At 39.8% G+C, this 13,443-nt stretch overlaps 1 protein-coding gene across 3 annotated transcripts in view; it reads right to left on the bottom strand.

The window, feature by feature from the left end:
- tnc (tenascin C) overlaps nucleotides 1-11,580 on the bottom strand; it is a 56,875-nt gene extending 45,295 nt beyond the window's left edge. Inside the window, exon 1 of one of the 3 annotated variants that reach the window (XM_040050095.1) lies at nucleotides 11,094-11,580. The gene's annotated coding sequence lies outside the window, so the exon portion shown is untranslated. The remainder of the gene's footprint in view (nucleotides 1-11,093) is intronic. The other 2 variants (XM_040050093.1, XM_040050094.1) reach the window with 2 other exon arrangements.
- Nucleotides 11,581-13,443: the final 1,863 nt, after the last annotated feature.

Genomic DNA, 13,443 nt, shown 5'->3' with positions numbered 1-13,443 from the left:
AAATTGACAATATTTTATTTTCATTCAAAAATAATCCCTTGGCACAATTTTTCATTCAGTATCATCCAAAATGAATTTGATCACAACCTAGTGAGAGCAAGTGCTTTTGCTTTGCTGCTAAAAAGACTCACCTTTACAACCTAGCAGGCTGGGAAACACAATAGCTGGTGACAGCAACAACAAAAATCATGTGATAATGAGACAAATGTTTACTTCAGGCTGCTCTTTGCTTTTTGATTTTGTATATTGTCTGATTTAGACACCAAAACAACTTGGTCCATGTTGGGCATAATTCATGGCTTGGATTAAAATACACTGTTTCTAGCAGGGATTATCGATTTTTGTACATACTGTGAAGAGAGAGTTCTATACCTGAAGAACTGGGTACACAAGTTTGAATTTATATCAAATTTTCTCTTATCCACACATGGTCAAACGTACACATATAACCCACACTTCTATTTGGTTAAACATTCCTTAGCAAGTTGCAACTTGACCGTACACTTTGATAGCCATCGATGAGCTTTTGACATCGCTCTGGCTGGATATTTTACAACTCTTCTTGAAAGAATAGGTAGAGTTCATTTAAACTGGTTGGTTTCCCTGCATGGACGTGACTTAAACATAGTTAACTTGATTGAGGTTGGGGCTTTAGGAAAGCCATTCAAGAAGCTTAATATTTGCCTGCTTCATCTTCATGTGTTCTTAAGTTTTAAAGTCTCGTCTTCACTTGTCCAAAAATACCTCTTGTCATTGCACCCATTGTCTCATCTGACCCTGAATTTTGTCCACATGGGCAGCTGCAAATTTTCGGCAAACTTGCAGGTGTCTATTTTGGAGCAGAAGTTTTTTTCATGTCATGGTCTGTCATGGTCTCAAGCTACAGCAATGTAAAACATGCTTCACTGTGAACTGTAAACTGCTGGTGTTCCAGCAGTTTACAGTTCACAGAGGAGACTTGAGCCTTCGTGAACCATCGAGACTCACAAGTATCTGTCACCAATTTCCTCTCATCTGAGTGTGACTGTTTTGGGTGTTCTTCCAGACCTTGGCGAAGTGGTGACAAATCTGAATATTTTGTACTTATATAGAGTTGTTTGAAGTGATGATTTTAGAATCTGTCATTGTTTACAAATTGCTCCAAGAGTCTTTCCCAAACTGTGTAAATCTACAGTTCTCTATTATAGATCCTGACTGCTGATCAATCCAAATGAGTGCTGTCAAACAAATCCTTTTTATGCTGCAGACAGAAACTAGTATTTGAAGATAATTATGATCACTAAAAAACAGAGTTAACAAAAAGTTGGCCTTGCCAAGTAAGGATATTGGAGAACTTCCAGCACTACTTATTGGAAGATTTAAATGAGTGTATGTATATATATTTTAGTCTGTAGGTATACTTTTGACCTTGTGTGTATCAGAAAAAAATACAAAATAAATTCAAACTTCTTTTCAAATTCTTTTTAAAGTAATAATTAATGGTGTATATTGTATAATCATTCCACCATTGAAAAGAACAGTTTAAAGAAACAGAATCATGAATCATTTAAACTTCTGACTACAACTGTAAATTGACTTTTTATTGCATCTTCTCTGTACAGCGCTCCAAGCATTTTATACAACATGTCTCATCCATCCATTCACACATATATTCACACTGTGTATTGTGTCACAATGCATTCGGAGCGACCCAGGATTCATTTTCATGCCCAAGGATACTTTGCATCCAGGAATCAAACCACAAATCTTCCACATGCTCCAACTTCTGAGTTGTAGCTAAATCATATAATTTGTGAAGTCTGTACAGTTTCCTCTGAAACAGAATTTGCAGCAAGTTTGGAGTGGCCTTTCACTTTAATATGCAAAGCATGTGGTGACCTGCTGACTTTAACTAACTGCTAGAATCTGAATTTTGGCAAAAGCTGGAGCAAGACTTTTCAAAAGAGCAGACAGAGTGGAGCTCCATCTCTTTTGCCGTGATATCATTGGCTGGCTCGATCATTGCCACATTTGAACCACATCCTGCACTTATCATCTCACCTGTTCATTCACCCCTTATCCCACCTTACACAAGGAAACAAGCCAAAACTGATGGCTTCTGGGCCTGTCTACTAACAGTGCATCTCCCCAGCCATTCTTCACTCTGCCATCAGGCTTTTATGCAGTTCAGCAAAACAGCCTCATCGACCATAAAAAGAAGGCAGAAAGAGAAATATAGTGTGTGTCCTCCAAAGCACGAGGTGATAAAATTCTAAAACCTTTTCTGAGAAGAAGCAACAACCGTATCATTGATCAGTCATTGAGCAGCCGACTCAAGCTAGGCCTCCTCCTGGAAAATCATTTCTGTGTTTGATGATTATAACTCATAGCTGTAGTGCTGTCCTCAGCAATTTGGTATCTCTCTCTGGTTGTGACCTTGATGGAAAAACAAGAGTCAAATCAATATCAGACAGCGATGCTGTATGTTGGGGATTTATCCCACCTTGAAGGCAGGTTGATTTTGATAAATATGTTCATTTATTTGTCAGCAGGGTTTAGCTCTTTAGTTTGATTTGTGGCTCCTTGGGATGTGACATTACCCTTTAAATATAGGTAGGATAAAGAGAAAAAAAACACATTTTCCGTATCCGTGACTGAGGCCCATTTCCTGGTCATTTTCCCTTATTATAGTGTGACAGAATCTCAAGGTGAAAAGAACCCCAGACAATAAGGCTGCATTCAGTTCTTATAGCGACCCAGATCCGTATTCTGTACCAAAGAAGGCAAGCTGAGTTTTTGTCACCAGTGACCTACAAAACTAGGCAAGCTTGATAAATTCTTCAGAAATGAAAAGAAAGCAAGTGCATCCTATCAGACCTGTTTAACATGCAGTCCTGGGACTTGATTTGTAGTTGTAGTCATTGAATATTTACAACATTTACACATCAAGTGGGGCACACTGCTTCATTATTCAGTTTGTTTGTTGTCGAGTTATCAGATGGCTGCTGCGTCGTCTGTTGACGCTGCTCCTGTTATCCACCAGTAGTGACTGTGGCTCTGTGTTATTCTGCTATACATTTATGCTTGCCTTATTAGAGTAACAGCTTCATGGCCTGATTTATTTTGGATCTGCCATATGGTAGATGTCTCAACTAAGGTGGACTCCAGTGACAATTAAATGTGTCATCACTGGGCCCTGAGTTTAAAAGTTCTGGTTTCTACGTTTGCAGTCTGCAGGAAGAGAACAAAGCCAGCGCGCCAATCTTTCAACCCAAACTTCCGTCTAAAAGAGAAGGAAGTACACATTTGGAGAAAAGGAGAAAACTGGTAATATCATTAACCAACAAGGAAACAGCGCTGGCCACATGGAAACAAGATTGACCGAGAAAATACAACAACCTTGTGATGTGTCAGGTTTGGGTTTTGAGTTGTTCCAGGGCAGTTTGTGCTAACTTCACTGTCCTGGTTACACTTTCATCTTGATCCTGTTGGTCACCCTTTGTGCAAGATAAATAATATTGCCATGCACAAAGCTGATGCCTCTAGACCTGGCAGTAAGAAAAAGAATCTTAAACTTACCACCTAGCAGCTCACTTTGGTGGTTAGGATTAAAGTTGGGTTTGGTGTAAGCAAAATGCTCCAAGAGCAAATCCATCTTCTTAGACTGCCATGTTAAATATATGGGACAGAATTCACATGTTTACAGCCTGGTGTTGTCCTGAAGCTTAAAATAAGGTCTGTTCCTGCTTTGATTGACAAGTATGGCTGCTAGCTGCTGTCTGCTAGTCCTCAAAAGGCTAATTTAAGCCACTGAGCTAGATAGTCTTGATTATATTTGTGCTGTTAAAGGCATTTTGGGCTACAGTAGCCATACTGTATAGTCACTTCAGAAAAGTCAAGAAAGCTACGGTCATAAAACTATAAAGCACAAAACCAGGAGCTTGCAAAAACAAGAGCTTGCAAATCAACATGTTTTTGTCCATTTTTATGATCTAAGGCTAAATGACTACATACAACCTACATACTTAACACAGTCCTTGAAATCTTACATAATATGTCCATGCATAGTAAATTATTATCTAAATAAGATCAATGAGACTTTGCTTTCAGTCATAACATTAGCTAGATCAGTGTGTAAAACTATTGTATTTCATACAATCATAGTCTTTTGAGCTGAACTCTTTTTATGATACCATACCATACCACCTTTATTTATAAAGCACTTTAACATAAAACCAGAGTTCACAAAGTGCTGTACATGCTAATAGCATAAGTAAAGAAAATTAAAATAAGATAAGATAAAACAAATAACTAAAAAAACTAAAATAAATTGAAACATGTTAAAACAAATTGAGTCAACCCCTCTAATCAATGCCAAAGGCTTCAGCGAATAAATATGTTTTAAGAAGACTTTTAAATTCAGAGAGAGAAGAGGCCTGCCTAACATGCAAGGGTAGATCATTCCACAACTTTGGAGCAACTACAGCAAAGGCAAGATCACGATCAGTAATGTGTAGCCACACAGGGACAGCAGTCTGCTTCAGTTTACAGAGGGTCTTAGCATCTTTGTGCACTTTGATTTGATCAACTGTCAGACTCCCACTGGCATTAATGCTAATGATGCTGCATGTCTAGCAGGTATCTTTGCTAACACATTTATTGCTAAATTCATTAGCTGACAAAATCATAAATAGCATGTGAAAAAAACCCAACAATTCATTATCAGTTGTTTTAAACAGTATTTCTTGCACAAATGTTAAAAGTTGTCTTTGTTTTCATGATAGTAAAATTAATATCTTCCAGTTCTGGACTGTTAATTGGACTAAAAAAAGGTTTGGATTTACTAGTATTTTTCTTTAAAAATAGCCATCTGTATTTTTGTTCCAAAAGCTGATATTGGAATACAAATACCATTAAAAGTTTTTCTGCTTTTTTTAAAATTAAAATTATTTGCAAATGGTTTATTCTCTACTCACGTTAACAATAAAGGAAAACAAGATTATTTTAGTCCTGATCTGGGGTCCAGGTGGCAGCCTTCGCCCAGTTCTTTCCATTTGAAGATTGAAAGAAACAACTGATTTCATGTCAGTGCCTTTAGCCTGATTTAAGTACATTATGATTTTCACCAAAACTCTCTGTGTCTGTTATTTGCTTATTGCTTTTCTTATGGAAAATAAAAACAATACCTTGACTTTCTAAAGAATAATGAAGTGAAGTAGTCTGTTTTTCATAGATGAAAAGAAGACTGGTTTCATCAAACTGAGACAGCGCTCGCTCGCCCTCCACTGTGACCCCATTGGATCCGATGACACAGATAGCGGGGGAGTTAGTGGAGGTTAGTGTGTTTGCGGCTGATAAGGTGGACATGGGAGGCTGTATCTGAGATACCGGCAGAAACACTTATCTCGATACCAGAGAGAGTGCTCTGCCAATGCTGTGCCCTGTCTCACAAAAAGTGATTTGAAGCCTCAGCAGACGTGTCAAACTGAAACTGCCCCCAGAAAGTCTATTTCTTCAACCAAAACCAATTTCCCACTTTGACACAGAGATATGGAGAAAACGAATGTTGACAAACGAGACTGAGTCAGTAGTACAGCAGACATTCAAATCTTGGCGGAGTTTTTACAGCATTGTGATCTGAGTCATGGCTTACTGTGATGCCCATTAATATTCTTTATGACTCCTCCCCTGCGGTGCCTCGGTCTTGCACTGCTGTTCTCACTGGGTCCAGATGGAGAGGTTGGATGCTACTCATTGTTCATGAGCTTTTTAACATGCTGGCTGCTGGTGACCGACTGTTTATTAGTGTGACCCCTGTGTGGTGTGGAGGCTTGGCAGCTTCATATGAGTAGCCTTTAGAGCACGTCCACCTGCTGTTTTCTCCAGACGCTTGTGTACTCATGGCCCTCCATTCTACCTAGTTCCTCTGCACTACAGTTACTATAGAAATCTGACTTTATCTAGTGCTGCTTGTATTGTAATGCTATACAGAGGTATTGATGTCAACTGAAGGCACTTGTCTAAACTTACCATGTAACAAACACCTGGCTTTATCAGCTGCAAGGTGGGTGTAATATCTCCTTGCAATCTGTCTAATTTTACATGACTGACATTTTATACTTTTGAGTATGCAGTGGGTCACATGCAAAGGTCAGGAATTAGTTTCTTTTAATTTACATCAGATACAGTCAACAACTTTCATCTGTTTTCTAGCAATGTACCAATATATTAGCTGAATATTGGTATTGGATGATACTGTTGCTGTTGACTGATATCAGCATGTTGCAGATAAGATTACATCACTGTCAGTTCCCATTAAGTATTCGCGGTTATCACTTCTGTCATTTTTGGATCAACTGGATAATGACAAACTTTAAAACAGGTCACTTTTTTTATAAAGAACAAAAGAAAAAGAAATACTGGCAATGGCTGTTGGATAAAGATTTTTAGGGCATCCCCAATCACGATCATTTCTTTTAATTCATTCAAGAACAAAACCTTTACCACTGATGGTTCTTCTCATATACTGATGTTTGTCTTTATAAAACTATGACAGACAATAGTTAGAAGTATAAGATTTTTCTTTGAAAACAGGAGCTATTTATTTATATTTTCTTTCAGTATGTGTGAGTAAGAACAGTGTACGTTTTTATGTAATCAAGAGTGTCATCTAACAACAGGGTCATGTGTTTTTCCACATGGTCGGAATTGGGCCACAGGCCACTATTTGCTTAGAAATGAGGTGCCAGCTATTAGTCATGAAACTCAGGAATGTGAAAATTCCGACAGCAAGTTACTACTGACAAATTTATTTGTTAACCCACATCTGTTCATGTGCAGATGAAAACAATATGAACTCAGGGAACAGGCCTTGTCCCATGTCAACTATCGTAAATGTCTGAGTTCCAGAGTAACCGGAATGGTAAATGTAGGCATTTCTGGGCAAACATGCCAAAGAGTTTTCATGCCCATTCAAAGACTGCATGTTTTAGCACTTTACACGGCTTTACACTGGAGGTTTATTTGCTATTTCTATTCAAACTGGATGGAAAAGATTTTTCCCCCCTCTTCAGTAGCAATGGAAGCAAGCATGTTGGCTGTGATACACGGACATCTGTTTGTCCTTGTCTGCAATGAAAGCCTGAAGCGTGTTGCATGTCCAAATTGGGAGTGCCTTCCATTCAGACACTTGTATGAGCCTAATGACCCTGGTGCCCGGGGTCGGCTCTTCATTGGCTTCCCTGTTTTTTTTTTTACCATTTTCTCAAATTTAAATTGTCTGCCCCTCTCGAAAGGGCCCCCATCACGTTTCAAAAACATTATGGCTAATACATTCCAATGTGTGAGGTCACTGGTGGTGGCAAAGTGTCAGAGCAAAGTGTCTACCACAAATGTTCATCTATTGGTTGCCTTCAGTGAAGGGCCAGGCAATACAAAGGCATCCCGGATCCAACAGCTCCAAGACTTCCACTTCTTTCCCGTTACCCATTAGCATTAGAGGAACAACCATCTGGGATGGTTAAAACACTGGATTTCTTTGACGGGGTGCCTTTGTTTTTGGTGATGACTAATCTGAGTAAGCTTTAGTGGGAAAGGGGCAACGCTGTAATTAACTTTCTGAAGAACCGGTGTAAATTCCAAGGCTGACAAATACTTAAAAAAAAGAGAGAACAGGAAAGCAAAGCCCTTATAAATGGACACATCATCGTCTTGTAATTAATAAAACTGGATGCCTGCTGAATGTATTCCCTATGATGATGCCTTTCAATTCAGGAGTGAAGTATACAACATGATCAGATATGAACTCAAGTGAGCCTTTGACAAATTTCATATAATTTCTACTGGACTACCATTTAATAAGCATAGATGCTAAAAAATGCCGCAACACATACAATATGGAGTTGTATCTGTAATGTAAAAACAAGTTCTTTTTAACTTGCTAGCTAGATCATCAATCCCAATATCTTCCTTCCAGTGGCGAGAAATTGTTTGCTGGTTTTTGCATTTCTTTCATATAGCTGAGATATTGACCACTAGACTATGCTTGAACTTTGAACTTGCACACTCTGTTTATTTACACATCTACACATATAGTGTAGTGTATTAGATCTGGGGAATTATTTTGGTAGATATTTCCTTAAGAGGATAAATAAAAAAAATATGTTCTGCTATTGTCCTACGTGAAAATTAGGGGATCACCAAAGGCAGTCTGACTTATTCTTTGTAAACCCTGAATCTGTTGTCAGAGTCCAGATTAAATTATCTTGCACTGTAAATAATAAATTATGTCAAATTTGGCTTAACTTTATAATTTAAGCGAGACATTTCATCAAAAACCAGCAACAATGTCAATGAGGAAAGACAAAGAGAGGAGCAGCAGAAGAGACAGTAAAGGTTGTCCAGACCAGACTAAATTAAACATGAGGTTCATTTAGTCAAACCAGAGCATTTCTCCTGAGTCCTGTCTAACGTGGGTCATCATGAATATCCACGTTATTGTTCATTCTCAATCACCAGTGGAGGAGCAAAGTGGGGTTAAAGACAGTCGCCCTCTAATAAAGCTTTGTAGGGCACTGAGCATTCGGAGCCAACAGCTGTCCAAACAAAGGCCTGTTTCCCACTCATCGTTACGCCAAGTGTCACTGTCAGTGGCTACTTATATGCATAGCCAAACCATCATAAAACATTAATATCCCGAGCCTGCGCTGCCAGTGATGGTCACATGGCACTCCTGTTACACCGACATTACTCAAACCCATGTTGGACATGGAAATAGGTTAAAATTACTTGTAAATCTTCTGAGAGATATTTGAGGAAGATATGAAAGGTCTGCAGTGGACCTGAAGGCTTAGACGGCTGTTGAAACACAGCCAGGCTCCTTCCCCGTGTGTGCATCTTCTCATCATACACAATTACCATCCAGCACATGCTCACATATCCCGTGGGTCTCCTGTGGGTCTCATCACTTCTCGCCTTCTGCACCAACTTACCCGTTCACATTCTCCCTAAGATGTAGATAAAGGTTTTGATATCAGCCACCATGAGGATGTGATTTTCTTCAAACAGCTTCGAGGTGTAAAGTTTAAATGAATAAATCCCGTCTCTGCCTGCCTTGAAGAACAGCTGACACACCTTAAAAGATTTCACCAGCTTTTGGTGGAAAACCTATAGTGGCCCAAAATAAAGTTTTCGAGACCGAAAACTTTTAAGAGATATATATTTCTGAAATTTTTTTTTAGCAAAAATGCCTTTTATTCTCTTACAAATTGAAAAAAGGACTAGTAACTGTCTTTGCCTCATACTGCAGGTGTGACTGATACTGCTGCTGCTTCAGTTACCAATGACAGCTCTATAATTCTGCTAATGTTACTATGTTTTACCACCACACTTTTAGGGAGTTGTGACCACAAAGGCAACATTTTTGACAGAAATGGCAGAAGACTAACATTAAATGTTTTATCTTCTGTCCAAAAGAAGAAGAAAACACCCCCCACAATTGGCAGCAACCCTAAAAATCCCATATTTACTGTCAGCATACTAGTCTATCAAACACCCTCAGGTTGATGGTTTCTCTCTCTACAAACTCCTGTTGGAAACAAAAACATGAAGCTGAACTCATGATAAGAGGTTGGGAAGCACATGGATATGTGTGTTCAACCCATAAGCACCACATGTAATATAATATTTTATACTTTTAGAAACATGTTTCTTTGTTCCTCCTACACACCCCATTATTTGTATTTCCTTGAACGTGATTTTTATCCAGCTAATTTCACACATTTTAATTTCTGTGCATATAGCCATGCCGCTGACATGTCTATGTGTGATCACAGTTCAAGTCCTCCAAGGGACTCCCTTTTTTAAAAAAAAACTCAATCAATAAAAGTAGGGTTAGGTTTGTGATATTAAAACTACCTAGCTAGGGTTAGCCAAGTACTTGGTTTCTTAGAAAATTTTCTCGGTTGCCAGGGTGATGCAGAGCTGCTGACAATCTCATCCATAGATGTGATCGTATGCATGCAGAAACAAAGCACGTTTCCTCTTATTGTTTCAAACTCGTGCTAAGCTTAAAGAAATAAAACTATTTGTGTCTGTGTACACGATCAAAGAGCTTATTTCTAAAGACATTTTTTGCTATCTGACCAGGCTGGTGTGTTTGTTTCAGTAAGGCTGCCGCTTTACAACAGGCACTGTGTATGTTGGAGATCTGGGACAGGAACCAACCGGCAGCATCTAATGCAGAGCAGCTGTCTGTCTCCTGGGTTACAGAAGCCTACTGTCTGCTGGCAGCCATAAAGTGTACAGCTGGACCTACTTCAGCAAGTAGTCCAAACACACATGCATGCTCACACTCACATACGTTGGACAAACGCATACTAACACTAACCATCTTGGCACTGCTGTGCCATCGGACAATAACTCAGCATCAACCCTAATGCAGGTAGAATAATTCAGCAGATTATGACAGTGTTCTATCTACAAACATCACTCTTTTTTACCGGCTCTCTGGTAATAATAGGGAAACAGCCGACAAGAGGAAAAACTTTTCCCAGTAAAACATAATTGGCAGCCAGGTGCATGCAGTAAAAAGCACAATTAAGACAACCTGAATGCTCGAATTACAAAACATAGAATGAATTACAGTTACTGCTTTGCAGAGCAAGCAATGGTTTTGCTAACATCATCCACACATTCTCCATGTGAGATCGATGTATAGATTTCAACATGGTCACTATCACTGCCATGAAAACCTGTCAAAGCACCTCAGAAATCAAAGCAAAAATCTGAAATGTTGGTCAGCTTACGCTAGTTACACCAAATTTTCATTTTTGGGGGGCAAACAATCCAGTGAATAATCAAAAGATTTTTTCTAATGCCAATAACCACTGCACTATCTATGCATTTCATAAAATTGGCCAAAACAGGATAGAAATCTTTGTAAAAAAGTTTGAATATACACTAATATGGACGAACAGAGCTGAGACAGTGTGTTTAAAGTTGTCATTCACTGCCATTTCCTTTTCAAAATGGATCTTAATTAGGTAAGTGAAGCAGCCCATTCATTCTGCTCTTATTCAAACACTGGCTCAGTGCAGGTAAAGGAGGTAACTTACCTTGAAGAGAATGCTTGCAGCCTCTCCACCGATGAGCAATCTATGAAGCCTTGAGGAGAGCCTTATCAGCCAGCCCTGACAAATGTTCTCACCGGTCTGTATCTCTCAGAGCACTGACAGCTCTGTCATCTTCCCTCTTCTCTCTGTTCTCTTTGAGTGTTTACTCGAGTCTACCTAGAGAGCCAGCTGATGTTGAGCAGCCAGTGAGGAGAGAGAGAGAGCGAGAGAGAACGAGAGGCTGAGAGAGGGAAAGAGTGAGTGAAAGAGAGAATTCCCTTTCTCTTAAACACTAGACCCTCTGCGGTCAGACTCCACTCCCACCTACTGCTCTCTTAAATGCCCACCCCACCACCTCCACCTCTCCCATTCACCCTCTCCACAGCATTGTGAGTGAAAGCGAAGGAGCTGAAACAGGACGCCTCAAGGCTGGAAGAAGAGAGTGAGCCAGAGAGAGAGAGTAGGAGAGTGAAAATGGGGAAAGGGAGGTGGGTAGAAGGGGTGGAATGGGATGGGGTGGTGGTTGGACCATTAGCAGCAAATTGCAGCGGGCAAGCCAATGGAAAGCAAGATATGAGTGAATGCAGGGCCTGCATTAACATAGCATTAAAGGACTTGAAAGCAGGGAGTGAAAAAGGGCCGCCAAAGGCTCCGTTTGTGAGATTGATGAGCCTGGGTAACAATGAATATGCACTCAAATGATGTGCTGGATCCATGTTGAACATATCATATTAAAACAAAAGTTTTAACTAGCTACTGTTGCTAGTTTCTGATTGCTTATACAAAAAAGGGCAAAAAACCTTACAACACCAAAGAATGGCACCAGATAAATCTCTACAATCCATCTGGGAATTCAAGACTAGAAATAGCGATCCATCTATTTAAATGCTCTTTATAGATTTTTACACTTTCTGACCTAAAGTTCAGAAACATACCAATGTCAGAGGAATTACTTTTGAACATGGAAAATGACGCCAACTGAAAGTCACATAAATTCTCTGACGTTTGCAGTTTATACAACCGTCAGTGTCAAAACTGTCAACAAACCATAACACTTTTGTGAAATGTTTGTGATCAGTGTTCTCCAGTTTCAGTGGAATGCCAACTCATGCTTGACTAAGTCTTTTTAGATGCAAGTCGTGAAACTTGGCAGCCTTCTTTGCAACTGGGAAGTTACTTTAATGCATCTATCGATCGTTTGATCTATGTAAATGAACAGTGGTTGCAGAGAAAAAAACTATATGTAAAATAAGCAGTGAAATATTTACATAAGGCTTCACCAATTTTGCAAAAAAAAAAAAAGTTTAGGAAAAAGTTTTGTTCTCCTTTCAGTTACACATCAAATACACATCCACCCAGTTTCACAACAACATGGTTCAATCCAGGTGTCTTGTTCTTTCTGATGTTGGCACATCCATCTCAACGGTAATCTGCTCCTTGTCAACCACCACTCTGTCTTGTTGTTTGGCCAGTAGCTGCTTGTCTGTCTGGAACTTGAAGTCCCACAGCCCTGCCATTCTCAAATACCTTTGGCAACGTCACCCATCAGTACTTGGGGACTTCTAGTCCATATGCAGCTCAGCTTTTTCCCGCACTCTATTCCAGTGACTTGGCTATGCTTTTACATTCTGCTGCTATGTACTGTACAGAGGTACCTTTGCACAGCCTGCAACTTGGGTACTGTTGGCTGTGGCAGACTGCCTGGATCCGGTGCCGGGGGCTTGCTCTTATGTTTTTTTTCTTTGTTTTCTGGCTTTATTTGATAGGTACAGTGAAGAATTGCAAGTAAAGGAGAGGTGGCGAAAGAGTCAAAAGGGCCGTAGGTCGAACTCAAACCGGGATCCGCCATTCTCAGTCATATGGCATCTGGTTACCTGCACTGAGCTAAACCAACGCCCGGGCACAGCCTTTTCTAGCCACTGATAGGATTTGTCTTAGCCTCTTCCTCGGTAATTGGTACAACCCATGCAGGGACTTGATCATCCATGATAGTTCCTCTTCCTGTTCCTCATCACGGTCTGTCTTCAGCTGCCTGAAGCACTCTTGGAGCATCTCATCTCAGGATGCAAGCTTTGTGATGTGTTTATGGATACTTTACCCTGGATTGTGGCTTGACTGCCGCTGATCCTAGTTGTCCTTTCCGTTGCAGTACAGCCTCAGGGTACAAGCCTTCACGGTCCCATTGAGTTCCTGATTAAGGTTACCAGTACAGTATTGTAGCCTTGTATAGTGCCAAGCACTCCAGTGCCCACATGTAGGCCACTGAGTCAGAGACTTTCTTGTATTCAGACAATATACGGCATATAATAGCATTATTACTTTATTATTCGAATGATTACTTTAGTATCTTTGA

This window comes from Simochromis diagramma, unplaced genomic scaffold, assembly GCF_900408965.1.
Source record: "Simochromis diagramma unplaced genomic scaffold, fSimDia1.1 OVJJ01000159.1, whole genome shotgun sequence".
NCBI classification, from domain to species: Eukaryota; Metazoa; Chordata; class Actinopteri; order Cichliformes; family Cichlidae; genus Simochromis; species Simochromis diagramma.
The sequence above is the reverse complement of the archived record's forward strand: the minus strand, read 5'-3'. Positions and strand labels throughout refer to the sequence as shown.